This window comes from Prionailurus viverrinus, chromosome E1 (genome assembly GCF_022837055.1).
Source record: "Prionailurus viverrinus isolate Anna chromosome E1, UM_Priviv_1.0, whole genome shotgun sequence".
Lineage (NCBI taxonomy): Eukaryota > Metazoa > Chordata > Mammalia > Carnivora > Felidae > Prionailurus > Prionailurus viverrinus.
Genome location: NC_062574.1, coordinates 24,114,498 through 24,128,980, shown reverse-complemented (window position 1 = coordinate 24,128,980; position 14,483 = coordinate 24,114,498).

Sequence of the window (14,483 nt, the reverse complement as noted above, 5' to 3'; positions counted from 1 at the left end):
GTTCACCCGCAGGGCAGCTGTCAGCGGCTCAGGAGATGGATGAGTGAAAGTGTAGGGGGTAGGGAGGCGAAGGTGCTGGGGAGGGAGCCGTCTTCAAATAAAAATGAAAGGAACATGCTGGATGAAATAATGGGGCTGTTTAATAATAAGCCCTGCCCAAGGCACCTCTGCCCCGGGACCCAGCCCTCCTGCCCCTGTCCCCGTCCCTGAAGTTTCCCTTAGCACAGAGGCCCATCAGTGTCCCTGATCCTTTGGGTAGGCCAGAGAGTAGGAGACCCCACACACACAAGTCGCCAGACCCCTGCCCCCTCCCACCCTTTCCCATCTTCCACTGAGGGGCAGCTGGGATTGGGACCCCTGGCAACCTGTTCTCAGAGTGATATCTGGGCAGATTAGCACCCCAAAGCTGGCAGGCCTATTAGGAGGCCTTTGTGGGGGAGGGTGCTGGGGGAAGAGAAGGGGATTTTCCATTCTCCAAGCAACTGGATTACACAGTCAGGGGATCAGGAAAGAACTTGCTGCTTAAGCTGCCTCTTCACAGCCCAGCCTTTGCCCTGGCTCTCCGCCTCCTGCTCTCAGCAGGGATTTGAGCCAGCCTAGCCTTGCCTGCTTTTGACAGGTCTTTTTCGTGACCTGAGTCAGCCTTGAGGGCAAAACCAAGTCTCATCTCATCTCCCCCCCCCCCACCCCCCAGAGCTGTGACACCACAGAGGGACTCAAAAGGGGTCAGCTAGCTTGCCACCACCTCCACCAAAGCTCACCTTCCATAAAGACCTCAGGTCTGGAGATGGCTCCAGAGGGTGTGGCTCAGAGAGGTGAGGTAAATTGCTCTGGGTCACACAGCAAATAATGGGCAACCAAGATGGTTTCCTGACTCTGGCAGGATTTATGGGAGCACATTCTCTGCGAACTGAGCAAGGACTATGCCAGGGACCAGAAGGAGCCCTAGACTCTGATGTTCTCTCTTATTAGAAAAGAGGTTTGCTCATGAACTTTCCTGAGTCCCACCATGAGCTTTAGAGAGAAGGGAGCCCTGTTCCCATTTGGTCACAAGGACCAGACCAAACCAGGTGGTGGAGGGGAGAGGAGGGGGGAAGGAGATTAGGTGTAAAGAACCCAAAGTCTTAAGGTCTAGTCCCGGCCTTACCACTAACTTGCTGTGTGACCTTAGGCAAACCACCTCCCCTCTCTGAGCTTCAGTTTGTCTTCTCTGCCAAATGGAGATCACATCTCTTTCAAGATTGTTTTGAAGGTGCTGGAAGAGCATTGGGCTTAGCACCTGGTATAAACTAGCTGCTCCAAATAATGGTGGAAGCAGAATTTTATTTCCTTTGCCCAGAGCTGTGCCCACTCCCCCAAACAAGAGGCTCGACTGCACATTCAAGCAACTGGTTCTTCCCACCGGGAGGGCAAATCCATCATGTTCAGCAAACTATCGCCCACCCCGTGTAAGGTTATTGGGGGGTCATGCCCCCACACCCTGTGTCCACTTTCTAGAAAGAGACCCAAAGCTCCCTATCCTAGCTCCATGTGGCACTTAGAGGCCTTTTGCTGACAAAGGGTCATCTCTGACCTTCCTAATGGCCTATGTTCTTTCCAGCCAGAAAATTCTATGATCCTGTGACCCCTAAAAGCCCTGTCCTGCTAATGGTTTTATGATCTTCCCTAGGCATCCTCTCTGTGCCCTCCCTAGCCCCCAATCCCCTTTCAGTAGGTCCTAGTCAAAATAAACAACATTTATGACCAGAGCAGGATTCAAGGTCTGCATTGCAAACAAATGTGGAGTCCTTTGAAGGCGCCTGGGGAATCCATCACATCCTGGGGTGTGATGCTCCCCAGGCCCAAGGGGAGATGGGCCCTGGGAAGGGGCACAGGCGTGGGAAGCTGGGCTCTGGCCCTAGATTTAGAATCTGAGGATCTTGTGCTGTGTCTGGGGCTCCCTCCTTAGCACCAGGCCTGCCCTCCATGCAAGGGAAGTGAGGCACGAGGAGGAAGGGGAGCACGGCCCGAGGTGTCTGCTGTGATCAGCCACCTTTCCCGCCCTACGTGCAGGCCTCTTTGGGGGCCAAGACCCGACCCGGCATGTCATCGGTGGGGGAAAGGGGACAAAACGAAAGAGAGGGGAAAAAATAAAGAGGCAAATGGAGAAATCGTTAGCAAGCATGGAGGAGAGGCTTCGAGCTGAACCCACTCAGGCCCCAACATGAGCTGCAGGGCCCATGTGGATAGTGAGGTAATAGTAGCCACACTGGAATGTCCCTAAAGAAAACTAGTCTAAATGCCTTCAAGAGAAAACCCAGCCTAGCCTTCTTCGTGAGCCAGCCAGCAGAGCTGAAGAGAGAGAGGGGGTGGGAGAGGAGAGAGAGAGAGAGAGAGAGAGAGAGAGAACCAGCCAGTTCTGAGTTTCTCTGGGAGGGGCCCAAACATCAACTTTGGGGAGTGCCAGCACTGAGGGAGAAGTGGAGGCCCCCCATCTAGAATGAACCCTCCCCCTCCCCCATCCCCAAGTAAAAGGCAGAGCCCCTGCCCCTACTCTCGTTAGCATCCCCACCTTGAGAAAGGGCCCACGGGTGGCAGCCCACTTGTCTCGGCTGTGCTTTCCACCTGCCATGTGGGTGAGGCGCCCCAGCTGGGCTCAGCCTCCTCTGACAGGTGCGGCTGCGAGCAGATTTGTTTTCAAGGGGGGACTGGCTCTGCCTGGGGAACGGTTGTTGGAGAATATTAAGGTAGGATTCCCAAAGGCCCAAGTCTGAGCGCAGCTTTCTAGGACACGCAGCTCAAGGCTTTCTTCAGCCACCTCACCAGCCTCCAGAACTGGGGCACGGGCCGAGGGGCTGTTGTTCTCTGACTCAGGGCTGGGGGAGGGAGAAAACTTTCCCCCCGGGGGGCCTGTGCCTTGTCATTTACCCTGCTAAAAATACGGTGCTGCTGGACAGGTTGGGTGGGGAGCTAGACATGAAATATGTGCAGGTGGCAAGGTATCTATCACAGTTATCATGCACCCACTTATAGCATCTGCGTATATGGCGTATAATTAATGTTTGATGAGTGAGAGAGTCTGAGAGATGGAAGATTGGAACAAAGATGGAGGGAAACAAAGAGACAACTGGAAACACGGGCATGAGTTTTTACAGGATAAATACAGTTTGTTCAAAAACGATCCTCTTCCGGAACTGAAAGATGAATGACTTTAATGGCTTTGTATGATCTCAAGCAAGTGAATTAGAATTTTCAGCAGAGTACCCTGGTGCCCAGCATGGTGCTTTATATATAAAAGTTCCCTCTATAGTGCAGAGTTTTGGGGCGAGACAGGTCTTAGAGAGTATCTAGGCCAGTGGGTCTCAACATTGGTTGAATATAGAATCACCTGGGGTGCTTTTAAAAAAATAAGATGCTGGGCACCCACCTCCAGAGATTCTGATCTAATTGGTCTGGGATGGAGCCCAGGTGTCTGTATTTTTTTTAAAAAAAGCTCCCCAGATGATTCTATTGTGTAACTGGGGCTGAAAGCCACTGGTCTGGGCCAACACTTCACTTTCCAGAGGAAGAAGATGAGGCCCAGAGAGCAGGTTACCTAGGCTCACACAGATAACTGGCAGCAGAAACAGGCCCCCAGAGGCCACTCAGGTGTCCTGACATTAAATGAGTGAATAAAAGATTGATCCCCTTTTGGAGGCATCTCTGTCTGCAGAGACAAACTACCCAACCCTCTTCTCCTATCCCCCACAGTTTCATACTATTTTCCTCAGAGGCCAGGCACGCTGGCATCTTGACCCTGTTCCTCTGGCCTTCCATTCTGAAGGCCTCAGGGCTCATACAGGGCAAATGACCAATTCAAGTAGCGTCCACCCTGTCTGGAACCTCCAAGAATAACAGGGCAGCTGTTACACCATGGCTGTATGGGGTGTCCTCAGTGTATACCCCAGAGCAGGGGCGTGTGTGTGTACTAATGCGCACAGGTGCACAGAGGCACGCTTATGTAGTCTTCTCCTGTGTGTGGGCACTCATTCTTCTCGGTTCATGAGAATCTGCATCGAGAATGCTTACCTGTGTACATATCAATGCCCACATATGGGATGGTCTGCGTGTTCATATCAGCATCTGTCTATGCAGCAGCATGGGAAAACACACGTGTGAATGTACCAAAGATTCTAAAACGCTGGTATATGTGTGCATTATTGTGTACAAGCGCATACAGCTGGATCTACACTTATAGGATCGACATTGACACTTACCCGTGGAGGCCCGTATATGACAGTATGTGCGTGGCTGGCTGGCCACGTGAATATGTGTTCCTGGCAGTCTGTGTGTGCAGAGAAGAGGTTTCTGCCGCTCCCATCACATTTCTTCTAAGTAATCATTAGGAAATATATGTGTTGGAAAACTCTATCTTTCATGGTTAAATATATCTCGGCATACATAAATGAAACATGATATTGTGCCAGCTGAGATGCTACACATTAACATTGTTTATCACTGATAGAATTAAATAACCCATGCAAGGCCCTGGTAGCATTTCTTACGATTTTATTTAACACTGTTTTGGCCAAGCAGCATTTGGCAAATGCCAACCTATACACTGTAGATTACCGCAGCCAATGCGTAATTTGTAGGAGATCTATCATATACAACACACAAGAAGTACAACAGAGGAGCGTCCTCTAACGTTCTGACTCTCCCTACCTTTCTTTGAGTTCAACTTCCTCTCCTTCTTTCCTCAAACCTGATAAAGACCCATCCCTTCACACTTCCCTAGGAGGTCTCTGCATTTGCAATAAGGACAGATAACATGGAGGGTGAGGATTTGGGGTAGGGGAAGAGATAACATTCTAAGACCAGGTCTTTGGAATGTTTCTGCTCCTCCCTGGGTTTGTCAGAGGCTGACAGCCCCAAGCCCCAGTATGTGTTAAAACAGGGAGACCAAAGGAAGCATTTTTATAGGTTTTGCAGACCCTCGGGTTGACTGGCAAAGTTATTCATGCAGAATGAGTAAAAAGAGCACGGAACTTATCAAATTAGTAGTAAATCCTTCATTAAAAGATTCACAGAAATGGCTCCCTGCTGCTTTTTTAAGGGGAAGCTGTATCGTCTCTTGAGCCCAAATGAGAACAACCTTGCCCGTGGTTACAGGACTGCCCAGCTCACCTCTCAGAATGTGTGCCGACCCATGGCCTAGGCTGTTGGCTAAATTATGAATGGCCTGGGAGGAAAGAAAACTCAAGAGCTGGGAAGGCTGGGGGTCTTCATCTGCAAGTCCAAACTGGAACGTGAATGAGAAAATGGCAGAACCACAAATGAGGCTCATACAAGCCAGAAATGCACGGTACCAGCCAGTAGGCAGCGAAAAGAGATTGCATTTACTTCCCGAAGATTACGAATAAATGGAACTTCTAGGTCTTTCCACAACTTGCAAAGGACTTCTTAATCTCCCAGCAACCAGGGCCAAGGTCCCACATGGAACCCAAAAACCCTGCTCTGTTGTATCTGTTTACCATCCCTGGGCTTCATTTTAGCATGGCAGTACTAAGACTGAGCCAAGGAACTCCCTCCACCTGTCTTCCTGTGTTCTAAGTTTCTCTAACTTCTCCCCTACTGAGATCCCCAAGGCCTCTGAGATAAAGAGAGCCCAATGTAGTTTGAACAGCAATTCACCCAGCCCCGTTCCCCAAATCCTCTGCCACCCCCAATGAAGCAGTCATCAGAACTATCTTTCCAGATAGCCCCCGGCCCCTCTCCACCAGCAGGGATATCAGCCAACCTCTTTGGGGGACAGCTGAAGGCCAGCACCAAAAAAGTATCGTATCGTCTTCACACCGCTGAAGTCAGGAAGTGAGCTCTCTGGAGGCTGGTGCCGTGGGCTGTCTCCTGAGTAAATACAGAAAAAGAAAAGTTTCCTAATGTTTGGATTTAGAAGTAGGAATGGTGAAAAGCACCCATCAATGTAATGCGCCTCTCCCCAACACACACACAGACACACACTCTCTCTCTCTCTCTCTCTCTCTCTCTCTCTCTCTCTCTCTCATACACACTCTCTGTCCATGCAGACAAATCATGAATCATCTCCATGGCTGAACATTTTAGCGTTCAACAATATTCTCGGAGGCCCGAGGTTTTCAGGCAAATCCCAGGTCTGTGCACAAGGACACTGCATAAATCCCTCCCCTTATGAAAGGCCAGTCTGAGCAGATGGGGACCAGTCTTAAGTAAACTGTGGAGCCCTCCCTCCGTCCACCTCAGGAGGAACGGCAGGGGGCTGGCCCTACCAGCCCAGAGAGTGAGAGTGGCAGGAGCTGCTCATTCTGGGATTCTGGGACTAACGTTAGCATCCCCAACTTATCTCTCTGAGGGAGGCGTCCGTTAGACCACACAATCCTCCCTCCCCTCTCACAAGGGGAAATCAGATCGTGGAAGTCAGATTGGAGAAGGCCGCTGCAGACCAAGCGGTGGCCAGAGTTGAGAAAGCAAACATGAGCATTGGCGAGAGAGCCGGGGGGTAGGAGGAGGTAAGAGGCAAAAGGGGCCCCTCATACCCAATCGCTCTCCATGCTGAGTGTGGGGAAATAACCTCACAGCAACTCGACTTTCTGAGAACCTGCTTCATTAATATTTATTAAACAAGAGATTTTCTTTTTTTTTTTTTTAAGAAAAAGGAAAGGCCAAATAATTAAACACTCAGTGGCGGTAGAGGATTCCTCCACTCTGTTCTCTGTCTGCCCCCACCCCCCCCCCACCCTCCAGGCTAGGCCAAATATGTGCACTGCTCCGTCTACCTCCCCAGCCCTACCCATCTCCCCAGGTGTGTCAAGAAGACATGAGGCAGGTGGATGGAGAGAGAGACAGACCTGGGCACCCCAGGTGCTCACCAGGAAATGCATGGACTGTGAAATTACACCAGGGCTGGACAACTTACCACCACACCGGAACCCTTGGGATACTGAAATAATTAACTTGCTAATCAGCTACACCTTGCTCTTTCCTTTCTTCCTGGAAAAAAACCATCGCAGATCGCCTTCACATCAGGTTCCTATGTCAGTCACTTGGAGACAAATGATGCTTTAGAAGAAATATACTCTCTGCCTCCATGTGGACTGACATGCGTCATACGAAGTCAGGCCTCCTCTTCTTCCCCACCCCTTCCGACCAGGCCTGGGGGGCACACAGAGACAGAATGTTTCTGGAGGTGCCGGGTTTTTTTCTGTCCATGCCACAGAGCTTTTCCATCTCCGCTAAGCTTTCTCGCTTTCAGCCCTCTTTAGCCTGCTTGCTGGCGCTAAACAGCCAAGATCCATGTGGAGAAAAGAGGATTGATTAGAATCGTATAATAATCCCTGGCATTCGTCCAGCTTTAGCGTTTACAAAATGTTTTCACACATTATCTCATTCGGTCGAAGCTGGAAGGAACCTTAGCAATCACTTAGCCCAATACATATGGGGAAACTGAGGCCCAGAAAGGCTAAATGCCTTCCCCAAAGGCCACAGCTCAGGACAGTGTGGCTGGGTCCCCCGTGTTCATTGTCTAGAGATCCAAAGCCGCCTCTCATCCCCCTTGCAAAGAGGAAAAGAGCATGATCTCCTTTCTGTGCCACAGTGGTTATAGACCAAGAAATTTTAAAAAAAAATGGAAAAGTAGGACCTGAGAATGAATAAAAGCAACTCTTGTAAAAAAATGGTTTGGGGGGTTGGAAGTAGGGAGACTAGTCCAAGTCCTGAATGGCACATGTACATTAACACACCTCCCTATCTCTCTTTGTCCCCTCACCTCCCCCTTCTCTCTGGTTCAAAAATACGAACATGAACGTTATGCAGTTTGGGATCTAAGACTTAATTCGAGCCACAGGTCCCAGGTGGGGGGAGGGCAGGGAGTGGGGCACTTTTCTTGGATTGAAACCTGGCATCCCCACCCTCTGGATCCGCAGCATGACGGGCTCATGTGTGCATATGTGTGTCCACCCAAGACATTGGATTTAGCGGTGAAAAACAGGCATCTTGATCCTTTCACAGATCAGATGATTTGCAAATTAATAGCTCTTTCCCCCTAAGGCTCTGAGGAGGTGGAAAAAAGATTTCTGATGAACAGGGGGAAGAAAAAGGTGGAAAAATATAAAACGGGGAAAGGAAGCACAATGACAGTGGATTCTGGAGGAAGACACTGCCTCGCGAACGGCACATGTGCGTTTGGATGTGGGTCTCTGCTTTTCCACAGGGCCACCTTGCTCCCGTGGCCCCAGCCTGTCGGAAGGGAAGCAGCTCCTTTGTGTGTTCATTTATTTCTAAGCCCAACTCTTTTCCCTCTAAAACTCCTTCTTCTCCCTGTTGAGCTGACCATGCTTCTGGATTTATGAAGAGAGATGTTTTAGCAGAAATCCCCCAGAGTGTCCCATCAGCCCTAAATCCCAGGCCCGCTCACCCCCCCAAGACCCCATGACACACAGCATGCCAACACGGCTTCCTCTTGCCTATGCATTAGCCATCCATTGTGGCAACCTGACATCTCTCACACATAAAACCGTAAGAGAGAAATAAAATATCTGTCTCTTGGCGAAAATAAAGCTTTGCCTCCCTCCTGATGTATAGGATATAAAATAAAGCCGCGGCTCCAATAGTGGCTTTTCCTTATGCCGGAGTTGCCTTAGCACACACGGAGACAATGAAGACGGATGGTTTGGGACGAGGCCCAGCCTCCTGGGGCCGCCTTCACCCTTTTTTATTAGCGTGTCTCCCCCCACACACCCCACCCCCGCCTTTTTCTTTCTTCCTTCACTTTCTTTTCTTCCTGATTTGGATTTGCCTTTTATATGCCCTTCTCTTTCTTTCCTCTGGAACTTTATTCATCTTGTTCACTTTCTTTCTAAAGCATGACACAGACAGGGAGAGAAGAGCCAAGTTTCTCACCTCCTCAGACATGCCCACCATCTCTCCCACCTCCCCCTTCCCAGACCCCCAGCTCTCTCAGGACTGCCAGCCCCTATGACGCATTCTGCTGTTACTGCTTGGGGATTTGCTTTGGTCAAATGTACAAATGTTCCCAAGGGACAATTAAGAATGTGTTTAGTGGGGGAGGGGGAAGTGAATTTTTTTTTCCTGGGGAGCTGCCCTTCCCTGCTCCTTCTTCTCCCTAGGCTAAGCAGGTTATGGATCTCAGCAATTAATTATTTATTTAGCCCCAGAGGAGGGCTGCCACCTCTATGGGGTGAGAGTTGACATTCACCTCCCAAACCCAAGCCTCAAAGCTGCATCACCAAACAGACTATGGGCCCTGGGCCCCTTCTGGCCAACTCCACTATCAAGGGGTTGATCTAAGTCCAATACTCTCTTCACTGCCTCCTCCCCCAGCCCTGAGAACTGAGGGTGCTATAGGAGAAATTAAGAGGGGCCCCTCCCCATGCTCACACACTGATGGAACTGTTCCCCTCACAGTCACTGAGACATGGTCATCTGCCTGCCTTCCCACACACTTGACGCTCTCTCCCATGGTGCACGGTGTCTACCTTTTTTTTCTACTCTGTCCCCAGAGGCCTCATTCTTGCCAGGTGCACTGCTCTCCCCTGGGCTTCTGTGTCTCTCCACCTGTGTCTGAATGAGTTTGGTTCTAGAAGCTTCTTCCTATCCTTGCCCCGACCTCAACTCTCCTGCCGGTCTCCCTCCATCTACCCAAGGCTGCTTCCCAGCCCATTCAAAACTTCCACCTGCTCTACTAAGAGCTGCAGGACACAACCCAGTCCCTGAGGAAGACAAAGTCATGACAGAGAGAATGCAGAGCCTGGGCTCCTGGGGGAACAGTGGGGCAGGGAGAGCCTTGGTGTTGCCTAAAGGTAGGAAATGTCCGGCAGAGGTGTAAGTGGGTGGCTTTCAGCCTGAGATTGATGAAGGGCTTCAGCGCATATGTGGACGACTCCTGGCCATCCCTAATAGGAGGAGATTTTCATTAATGCAAACATGGAGAGACTGGTGAGGCAGCAACATCTATTGAACTCTGCCCCTACAGAGGGAGGATTTCGAGCTGCCAAGTCCAGAAAGAATTCAATCCCAGTCCCAAACGTAGTTAGCTTTGGGGGTCCCCCCTCTTTGATATCTCTCCAGATGTCGGCACTGACCACCACCGTTAGGTAAGGGGAGAGAGTCAATTAGTGAGAGGATTAATTACTCTGAGGCGCGAGCCCCGTTTGTCTTCCTTACCGGGTGTGAGTGTGTGTTCAGACACAGGAACACGGGCACGCACCCAAATACACATTGTTGTCACGCCGCTTAGACGTTTTATTTATTTGTTGGATTCCTGCCCAGAGCCGCTCACACGCTTTTCCACGGGCGCTGAGTCGCCCACCAAACACGCTGCCTCCTTTTCTCCCGCCTACGAGTGCGACTGTCACACACCCTCGCACCCTCGAGTCCCGCCAGATGTCCCCCCCAGCACCTGCGGGTGCTCGGCTGCGCACCTCTCCCTGCCCGCTGCTTTTTTATGTCGCCTCGGTGTGGGTGTCTTTTTGGGTCTCTTCTCTTTTCCTCTGCTCCTCCCAGCATTGCCCCCAGCGCCCTTCCCTCCTTTTATCCCTGCATGCGTTTCCGCATTGCTTTTCTTTTCCCTAGTTTTCTGTCCTTATTCCCTCTCCCTGTCCCTCTCCACTCACTTCTGTCCCTCTCTCTCTCTCTCTCCCCTCGGCGACTATCAACGACCGGTCTTTGCTCCGCGGCGCTGCCTTCCATCTGAGATCGCCACGCTTGACCTTGCCCGCCCCACCCCCCAGCCCCGGCCCAGGGTACCCCCCCCCCCTCCCCAGCCCTCGTGGGAAGCCAGCCTTGTTTACCCAGCCAGAGCGCTCACACCGTGAAGCCCCGGCCGGATGCTGCCCTTTCCCGGCCCCGCGGTCCCCCACCCTCTCCCATCCCCAACTTGGAAGCCACCGCTGGGGCAAAGTGCACAGCAATCCAAGGTGACAAGCCCCCAACCCCAAATTTCTCACCTTCAGCAGTGCCCTGGCTCAGGGATCTCGGGCAAACCCCCTAACTTGGCTCTCTTTCCTGGGGAGAAAGAAGCTAAAACCAATCCCCCTCCTACTATGCGGTTCAGGGGAGATAGTGATATAAACTGTAAAGTGGTGCACACACGTAGATCATCACCAGGAGTGAGTGATGGAGTGAGATTAGGACAACCTGAGTCAGGAGCAGAGCAAAGGGAAAGGAGAGAGCTGGAGAAGTAGGATCAGATCCAAGGGCCCTGGGCCAAAGTTTCCCGTGCCCATCCGCGACGTCCTACCGGGTCTGTGCGCAGTTTGTGCGGCCTCCCGGACCACTCGAGACGACCCGCTCGCTCTCTCCTCTCTCTGCCTGCACCGGCGAGGCTGGTTGCGCCCCACTCCTACCGCCCCGCAAAGTTAACCGCCTAGAATCCGCTCCGCCCCAAGCGCCTCCTTTCACGGCCTCGCCGCCCTTTTCTGGGGCTGGTGGGCTGCACAGTGAGTGAGTGGGCGAGGAGGGAAGCGGCCAGGGGCGGGCGCCGCTCTCGATCTACAGCAGCTGACCGTGCCGGGCAGGCTTGGGTTCTTGGGCCGCGCAAGCCACTCGAGAACGTCAGGGAGCCAGGCGATCTAGGGCTTGGAACCACGGAGGTCGCGGGAGGAAAGCGGACTGCAAGAGAGGGCGCCTTCAACCCTCCCAAACTGCAGGGCGGCTGGGGAGGGCTAGCAGAACCCCCTCCAACCCCAGCTCCCCAGCAGGGTCCGGCCTCTCGGGCTGATCCTCAAGGCGCTTCTCAGAAGGGAGACTGGAACTGTGAAAGGCGCTTCCTGGCCCCTCTGGGGCCTTTTCCAAGAAAGCCTGGGGATGAAGTGGAGAGGATTATTCCGCTGCCACCGAGCGAAAACTCCGCCTCGAAACTGACACTCACAGCACCCGCGCAGAGTTTACACGCCCTGGGGCGGTGTGCGTGGTTGTGGTTCTGTGCGACTTGGAGGTCCTGGGGTAGGAAAGCGCTGTGTACTTCAGGACGCTGGCAGGAAGTGTGGCGGTGAGAGTAAGGAGGGGAGGTTGGCGCTCTTCACGGAGCAGCCATTGGTTTAAATGCAGAGCTGGGCTGCGAGCCTTCAGAAGCGGCTAATTTGGAAAGCTGGGTCCGTTTTCTGTCCATGTCTATACGACTAAATACGTTTTAAAATAAAAGCTCAATGGAAACAAACAAAAAAAAAAACCCGCATTAATACAGAGTGCTGTCGCCACGGAGGCATTAAATCGGGACTAGAATCAGGAGCCAAGAGGCGCGCCTAGAGTTGCGCTGCCGGACTCTGTGGTAGCCGCCAGGGCTGGTTCCCGCAGACCTGTTTAGTGAACCATCTGGACACAGGGACAAACAGAGCCTGATGCCCCAGAGCCTGCATCCTGTCCTCGTCCTCTCAACTCCCCTACCGCGTTGGTCCCCAGCAGGGAGGGGCCCTCTTCCCCCCGCCTATGCCGAGGTCCCTAGATCCCTGCACCCCTAAACGGGTGGAGCAACCCCCTGCTGTCCACTCGAAGGGAGACAGCGGGCTTTGGGTTCAGGAAGGGCCGGCAGCCGGGTCCAGCTGTCTCCCCGTAGGTCCCTGTCGACCGCCCTCCACCCCTGCGGCCCCTCTGCTTTGCATGAGAAGGAGCCCAGCTGGGACGGGGGCGGGGGTTGAGCCACTCGGGACTCCGAGGCTTTAGATTCCAGAAAGGGGCGGTTGGGTCGAGGGCGCTGCGGCGAGAACCAGGACAGCTGGGGGGGGGGGGGGGGGAGCGTGGGGATGGCTCGACTGGACCAGCCCCTCCCCGCGGGCCTCATCCAACCCAGCGGGCTGGGGAGGCACCTCGGGCTCCGAGGGCAGGAGAAGGGGACCCCTGAGCCAAGCAGCTCCTTGCGCCTCCGCACGTGCTGGAGCACTGGGTGCAAATCGGCTTGTCCCGCTGGGTCTGCCCCAGGAGCACGAAAACCCAGTCGGATCTCGCGAAGCTGGGCTGCCGGGTTAGAGAACTGCTCTCCCTTCTTACCCCTCCCCTGAGCCGGGCCCTGAGAGAGGCCCACAGGGGGGTCTTGATTAGAGAGAGATAACCAGCCCCAACACCGCCTTCCCTGCATCCGGGAGCCCCAGCCCAGGTGTGTGTGGAGGGGCTGTCGAGAAGCTGTTAGAGGCCCGGCAACCAGAGGTCAGGATGCACGGAGCGCCAAAAAGGCGCACACCGCCTCGGCTTTGGCTCCTGATGAAAAGGTGAAGCAGGAGGCAAGGTGGAGGCTGACGGCGGCCTCGAGATTGCAGGGTGGTGTGGGCAGAAGCTCGAAGGCAGAGAAGGGGTGTGGGCGGAGCCCTAAAACTCCACCTCCACAGAGCGCAAACCAGATTCGCTGTAGCGGCTACCCGGTTCGTCCGAAGAGGGTATTCGGTTTGCTGAGACCTGGATCCCAGGCCCGCTCAGGTTCGTTGTAATTGCGTTTCAGCGCGCATTTCCCCCAACTTAGTCCCCGGCCGTTGTGTGGAATCTCTGAGTCCCACACCACTAGTGGGATCGAAAGGCCAATTCCAAAATGCCAACTAGACCTGGCTGGGTGCCCGTCCTTATTTTCTTCCACGGTAGGGCTGAATGCGTCTTCTTAGCACCCCCCCAACAAAACAAAACAAAACAAAACAAAACAAAACAAAACAAAAACAAAAACAAAAAACGAGGAGCAAAAACAGGACTGCCCAGCCCTGACACCTTCAGACCTCAGGAGAAATCCCGTTTGGCACAGAAGTAGTGCTGTCTGTCGGAAAGGAATTTGGAATTTGACTGATCTAGGCCAGGGAAATAGAGTGACTCTTGGAGGCTGAGGTTCCCAGGACCCGCACCTTAACCCCACATTTGGAATAACCGGCCCCGGGGCAGTGGTCCCGAGGGTCATATTCGGAATTCGGGAGGAAGGGCTCCCTGAAGAGTGAACTACAGGGGGTGTGGTCTGCGGTGGTCTCGGGAAGCTGTGGCAAGCCCAGAGCCTGGAACGGGGGAGGAAGGGAGCCGGGCCCACTCTGCCCTCACGCTGCACACCCGAATCCATTGAAGCCTCTCAGTGCAGCTCCAGACGGAGCTTCCCGCTGCCATACCACCACCCACCAGCCGCCACTGATGCCCTGCGGTTTCCCGCCTAGTCGTTTGTTTTTTGTATGTAAAAGGTGTCTCCGGATCACAGTTTTCTCACAACTTCTCGCCTGGGTTGCAACTCCTCACCCGAGGCGCTTCCCCACCCACTCCTTTCCCCCTCCCGGGCACCGCGCCTCCGGTCTCCCCCGCCCCCACCAGGAAACCGCCGGAATCAACTTTCCAAGACCGCGCTGCGGGCAACAGACACCCAGATCTCCGGGAGACCAAGACCCGTGGACTCTGGATGCACTGGGGGAAGAGGCACTGGAGGGACCGGAGGAGAAGATTCTGCTGCCAAACGCCCTCCCTCCCCCACTCCCCCAAAGACGCACGCTGTGCCCGGGACAAACTTCTAGGCCAAGAAA